The sequence below is a fragment of the Adiantum capillus-veneris genome, chromosome 9 (genome assembly GCF_014529385.1).
Source record: "Adiantum capillus-veneris isolate H3 chromosome 9, ASM1452938v2, whole genome shotgun sequence".
NCBI lineage: Eukaryota > Viridiplantae > Streptophyta > Polypodiopsida > Polypodiales > Pteridaceae > Adiantum > Adiantum capillus-veneris.
Window position 1 is genome coordinate 161,412,672 of NC_140939.1, and position 7,388 is coordinate 161,420,059.

The following is a 7,388-nucleotide window of genomic DNA, read 5'->3' on the forward strand; positions in this document are numbered from 1 at the left end:
GTTAGGTTGTTAATCTTTTTGTTAAGTTGTATTGTGATTCTGCTCCACATTATTATGCTTATGTTATTGTTATTATGCTATTGTTCTTTATTAAATGATTAATATTCAGTTAACTTTAATTTAGTTTGTTTATTTTGTTGGTGTCATTTGGACAATAATCAGTTAATTTTGTACCTTTTGATTTAGGACTTTGCTACAACCAAACTCTGCATCAAACATGGAAATGGCAGCTAAACATTATTGTGATGTTTTACCTCTCAAGGTTGCCAAAAAGATTTTCACAGAGAAGAAGTTTAAAAAGGCAAAGGAGCAGTGCATTGAGGGATTTTTGCAGAGCTCTTGCTTGGACAAGGAGGATGTGCAATATACTATGGATAAGGTAGGCATTAGCAGAGATGGTTATAGCAAGCTGTTCAGAAATATGAAGTAAAGGTTAAAGCAATGTAAGGTCAGGTCCTCTTTGCTTCCAAAGCCATCCATTGTGCAGCAAGCAAGGAAAAAGATCAATGAGAGGATAATGGAGATGTTGGGTGAGCCTCACCACATTCATGGTACCTATCATGGTAAAAAGAGGGATCTTCAATTTGACGAGTTCAATAATATTTTCCTTGACTTGAAGACACTTCAGAAGGAAATGATCAGATTCTATGAGCTGGAGCATACAGAAGCAAATGGTGTTGTCAGCTTTGTGATAAAGCTTGATAAATGTGAGATTATTAAGAACAGAAAAATTGAGAGGATTTCCATAACTTTAATGAACAGAGCATTGAAACCGAAGGATACCAAGTACTTCAGCGTGCAATCGGAGAAGAATGTCTGGTGGCTAGGTGCTTTTGAAGTAGAGAGTGAAGACTTTGATGTTCTGGATTGGGTTTTCCATCAAACAACAATACCCGAAGTCATTAATGCACAAGAATTAGGGGAAGAGCTTGAAGTTAAAGGGTTTGGAAGTTACAGGGTGGAATGGCACATGGGAGGAGACCTTAAAACCCTTAAATGTATGTACAATGTCTCCAAAGGAGCTATGGCAAAGAGCCCTTGTCTGTATTGTATGGCATCAGCAAAAGCATGTAATCCTGCAAATTGGAACAAAGCACCCAATAGGCATACTCAAGATCCAAACTTCAAAGCAATTTTAAATATTCCACTTGCTAATGTCCACATATGCACTCTGCATGCTCTTTGCAGAATTGTGGAGAAAATTGTACATCTCTATGTGGGGTTTGCCTGGAAGTTACAGCCAAAAGCAGCTAGAGATGCTGCAATCAAATGTATTGAAACGGTTTTATCAGAAATTGGCCTTCACAGTGGTAAGGTTAAGATTGAAACAAACCTGAAGAGGTCTTCAAATGGAAACAATGTGCCTAGAAAGGTATCTGTTGGTGGTGTGAAGGCCAGAGCTTTCCTAGGGTTTCATGGAAAACTAGGAAAGGTAAATGCCAAGAAGGGTTCATCCAATGTGAAGTATAACCAGTGGAAAGCTCTCCACAATGCCATCAAAGATCATGGTCTTGAAGGTACATCAAGAAACAAAAAGGCAGAGGTATGGGAATCACTAGACAAAGTATTTTCCTACTGTGATAAGACATCCTGGGGAAAAAATGATATGCCAAATTTCAAGAAAGTGCTCAATAACTTCAGAAGTGCAATGAAAGATGCTTGGGATCAGGAATTCACACATTACATGGTAAGTTTTTTATTCCTTTTTAATATGTACATACTTTTAGTTTGGAAGCATATGATTAATCTCATACTTACTAATTATTGACACACTTTTACTTTGCCAGCATATAATTTACAATCACACTCCCTGGTTTGTAAAGAGATGGGGCTTCCTGTCCATATGGTCTACACAAGGCATGGAGAAATCCCATTATCAAGCAAGAACCAAGTTTTTCAAGCATACAAGACATGGAGGAGGTGCAGTGAAGGCAAACAGCTTGCTTGAGGTTTTCCAATGGTTCTATAGACAAATATGGCATAGAACCAGATCAAAAATGACAAAGAAAGCACTACTGAACTCAGATTTAGCAAATGCCTTACACAGGAACAAGCAGAAAAGACAAAATTCATATATTAGTTCATCTGCAAATGAAAAATTCTTACAATGGCTAGCTACAAGAGAGAGACAAGGTAGAAAGTGGGCCAAAGTACAGGTATGAGCAAAGTCAGTCTTTTGATGAAGGTACATCAACTTCACCCCTAAACTTCAGAAACTTCTGCTTATTGTAGCCTATCATTTGTCTCTTGAGGTCCCCAGAGTGGGCAAGCACATAGGATGCCATTGTTGCAAAATAACCAGCTCTAGAACCAGTAAGGCCAGGGAAGAATCCAAAAATTTTGATGGCTTCCTCCTTTTCCACCAATATTAACTTTTCTAACCCTGGAGGAAGCTGATATGAACCAACAACCTTTGTAAGTGCTTTAATTGCAAGCATTGGCAGCAATGGTTCTCTTGTAAACTTGTTATGGAATATAATGACAGTCTCTTTGTTGAGCTTCCCAATAAAGTGTCCCAAGCTCTGGTTCCTTCCTAAATTTAAGGGTCTGGAACCCTTCCCCCTGCCAAGGAATTTGTCTGTGTCCAGTATTTCAATCTGCAAAAATATGTCTTGGTTAATTGTTCAGCACATTAATAAGACAGGGCAAAATGGTCATTAACATACCTTAGGAGACTCATCCTCCTCAAACAAGGCAGGTTCCCATATATCAATGGATCTAGTTGGCCTTACTTCATAATCTCTGGTCTTTTCCTCTCCCATATGCTCTATTTTAAGCCTTTTCTGGATCTCATTGAACTCCTCTTCAGAAGGTACACCCTGTTGCTCATATCTCAGAACAATGTCCTGCACATGCTTTCCAACACTTGAGCTGTCAATAAAATTTTCTGCCTCTATGTCCAAGACTGCTAAGGGGCAAGGTGAGTAATCAATAAATCCTATGTCATTAGATCCCCACTCAGCCAAAACTGCCAAAGCATAATCTTCCCTTAGATAAAAAAGATGCTGAATGTCATTCAGCAAAACATATTCCTTTTTGTTAACTTTGTATGTGGGAAATGTTGCTGTGCAATGCAAAGGATCAACATCTTCATCCTCAATGCCAACATTCTCCACTTTAGTGATGTTTTTTGCTTTAAATTTTGCAATGTCCAGCATCTCAGTGCTTTGTAGCTTCTCTTCCTCTTCATGGAACTCCATCTCTATCTCCTCTTTCTCCTGGTCCTCCTCAGCCTGGGAAATCTGCTTTGGAATCTCTTTGCCCTCTGGTGTTGGGAGTACACTGAAGAAAATGATAAGTCCAAGGTCATAATCCACCAACTGGCAATGCATATTACCATGAAATTTGCAAGGCTTTATGATCTTTTGCCAGTCTGGATGAAGGCTTGACCACTTCTTTGCAATACCTGTCCTTGACAAGCTACCTGCTTTGCATATATCAACAAAATGAACAAGATTGTCAAGCCTGTGATCTCTGATCAATTTTGTATATATCTCTTTCAAGTCACTAATTTGTGTAGAGAAGCCATCCACAAGTGCGTGAAGATCAAAGGCAGCATTAAAAATCTGTTTGACACTTTGAAATCTTGTAAGTTCATTAACTTTGTAAAGAAAAGACATCAGCCTATCATCAGCGGTCTCTTGTATATCCTCTGTATCCATTATGACAATCCACAAATGCTCAGCTGAAAAAGAGAAAAGAGAAGTCTATCAAGACATTAACCACCCTTCTTTATATCAAGTCTACAAACAAATTAAAAGCATAAAATTGTCAAGCAAATTAGGCGCACAAATTAAGCGCAAGCAAAAAAGAATTACATAAAATTGTGACATGCTATGTTTGTCACTTGCTATGCGAACTTTGAGAAGTTAAGAGAAACTCGTCACTCACTAACAACGCGCACAGAGTGACACTTGGTACGCGATTTCCTATTGCTAGGAAGAGGTTGACGTCCACCAAAATCGCGCACGGGTGTCGCGGTGTGTCGCTTGGAGGGTTGGAGGCTTAAATTCGAAGCCTTGTGAATGACAATAAGCAAATCAACGGGTTGGGTAGGTTCCTTTTATGGGCAAAAACGCCACCTCGGGAAGTGTGCAAATCCGTTGCCGCCTCGAAGTTTGGTCCAACGGCTAGTTTTTATGCGCCTAGGGACTTGCGCCATGCACCCTATATAAACATCCTCAGAGCCCAAACTAAGCGCATTTTGAAGGAGGTTTTGAAGGAGGTCCACAACCCAAAACTTCGAGCGCTTTGAGCGTCACACCGTGCGCGATATTCGTAAGTGAGAAGACTTTGCTTCCTTTGTCATTTCGCGTACCGAGTTTCAAAGCAATGTGTTCCACTATGTCCACATATGTGATCATGTTTACGATGTGTACCGCAATGTGTGCCATTATTTTCACCATGCGTACAATATGTGTCTGAAGATGTTTAAGAGGTTTTCACCGCTTGGGATTCCCGTCACCCCGTGCGCGAATTTGGTAAGTGGGAGGACTGTGCTCCCTTCGAAATTTCGCGTACGAAGTGTCACCGTATCTGTGTAATGCTCCGTCACATCGTGCGCGATCACCGTTAGTGTTAGGACATTGGTCCCTTTGTGATTTCACGTACGGGGTGTCATCGCAATGTGTTCCACTATGTACGGAAATGTGTGCCACTAAATATACATTTTGAAGGAGGTTTTGAAAGAGGAAACTTCGAGCGCTTTGACCGTCACACCGTGCGCGATATTCGTAAGTGAGAAGACTTTGCCTCCTTTGTCATTTCGCTTACCGAGTTTCAAAGCAATGTGTTCCACTATGTCCACATATGTGATCATGTTTACGATGTGTACCGCATGTGTGCCATTATTTTCACCATGCGTACAATATGTGTCTCAAGATGTTTAAGAGGTTATCACCGCTTGGGACTCCCGTCACCCCGTGCGCGAATTTGGTAAGTGGGAGGACTGTGCTCCCTTCGCAATTTCGTGTACGAAGTGTCACCGTATCTGTGTAATGCTCCATCACCCCGTGCGCGACCACCGTTAGTGTGAGGACATTGGTCCCTTTGTGATTTCGCCTACGCGGTGTCACCGCAATGTGTTCCACTATGTACGGAAATGTGTGCCACTAAATATATATTGTTTACTTTTTTTTTACTAATGTTTGTTGTGTAACAATCATTCCTATCCCTTTTGAAGATGGCAAGGACCAAGAAGACTACAAGGAAGGTTGATAAGCCGGTTGATAAGCCTCTATCCGAAGATGAAGAAGAAGCTCAGCCTAGCAAAGCTTTAGCTGGTACTTCAAAACCAAAGGAGAGCACATCTCAGAGGAAGGACCCTAAACCAAGTACACCTGACCCTCAACCAAGCAAAAGAAAGACTACACATCAGAGGAAAGCTTTCAAGCCAGTGCAGCTTAAGCCTCTCCTTACAAAGAGAAAGTTCAAGCAGGGGGTCAAATGTCTAAGAGAGATAAGGAAGGCCATAAAGGCCATCAATCTTGCAATTCCCAAACTGCCCTTCCAAAGACTATGCAGACAAGTTGCAGAGGAGTACAAGATTGACATGAGGTGGACTAGAACTGCATTAGCATGTATCCAAGAGGCTTCTGAGGACTTTATGATTGAGCTTTTCCAAGATGCCTATATCTGTGCAGCTCATGCCCATAGGGTTACTTTGATGGACAAAGACATGATCACCCTCTGGAGGCTGAGATACAGGTTTTCAAGAATGTTGGAGCGTGTCCCTATGCATGATATTAAGGCCTTTAATATTCTCAACATTCCTCCATGGAGGAAGCCCAAGGAGCCTGAAGTAGGAGTAGTTGATATTACTGAAGAAGAGGAAAAGGAAAGGAAAAAGAGAGCAAAGGAAGACAAGGAAATTGCAGAGAGAAAGGAGCTTGACCTGTTGGAACCTCAACTAGTGCCCCTCTTGAGGAGTGTCAATCCTACTGGTTTTGTTGTCGCTCTATTCAGTGAGGAGGATCCTAGGGAGGATTACAATTCACTTGACTCTGAGACCTTGGAAATTCTCAAGGACTGGACCAAGGAGATCAATTCTCCACTCCTTATCACATGCCTCAGGTTGTTTTTGTTTTCCTATGTATTTTTGTTTATAGCAAGAACTCTTTATATAAAAATATCTTGTACCAGGTTAATGATGCATACATATGAGCCAGACCTTCAAAAAAAGGTGGAATTTTTAGACCCTTCTATCTCCCACTTTCTCAGGACAGAGACAAATATTAGAGAGCTCACAAAGTGGTTGATTCATGTGGACTTGGAAATCTGTGAAATTTTCTTGATTCCTTATCATGAGAGGTAAGTTTCCTACCTACACCTTGTGAAGAGAATTTACTAATTCATGTTAGAAGGCTAACTGAGGCTTGTTTTTATAGCTCACATTGGAGTTTAATTGCAATTGATATTGTGAAAAGAAAATGCTACTTTGTCAATTCTCTTGCTGGAGTACATGGTCAAGCAAAATTGTAAGTATAGTAGCAGACACATTTTGTAAACCACAAGCAGAACCTCAAGCACATACTTTTAATAAAGAATTTTGGACAGTGTTGCTACAAGATTTATAGAGACACTGGAGAATTGTCCACCCATGCCAAAGATGCTGACTGAAATCCAATTTTCAGTTGTGAAGGTTGGAATTCTTTATGCTTTGTTCACTTCAATGGATTATCCTCAAATATTTTTTCCCATAAATACATGTAATGAGTTGCAAGTTCCAATCCAGCCTGAAAGCCATTCATGTGGATGGAGGGTAGTGACAAATGCCAAGCTCCTCTTGGACTTCATATACTGCAATGACAATCAGAATATAGAAGTATAGCATATTTCATATTTGCTAGCTGTATTTTTTCTCATTTTATTGTTCCTAAAACTTGCTTTCTATTGCCTTGTATAGATCAACAGAGAGTGCTATAGTGAGAACCATGTATGGTTGACAAGAGCAAAGATTATCAAGTATATGATTGAAGCAAATGGACGACTGTAAGAGGTATTTAAAGATGATGATGCTGAAGAGCTAGAAAAGGCAAAGGGGAAAGCAAAACTAGAAAAGGCAAAGGGGAAAGCAAAACTAGAAGAGGCAAAGGGGAAAGCAAAGCTAGAAAAGGCAAAGGGGAAAGCAAAGCTAGAAAAGGCAAAGGGAAGTGAAGAGGAAGAAGAGAGTGGTGAGCAGGAAAAGGCAAGTGAAGAGATGGATGATAAGAGAAAGAGGAAGCAGCCCTCAAGCCCTCCTGCCAAAGATCCCACAAGAAAATCTCCCAGGAAAAAAGAGCCCACTGCAAAAGCACCAACCCCTAGGGACAGGAAAACTCCTGGCAGAAAACTATTCTAGCTTTTTGTAGCCCACTTGTATCAAGCTTCCCACTTGTATCCAATTGTCT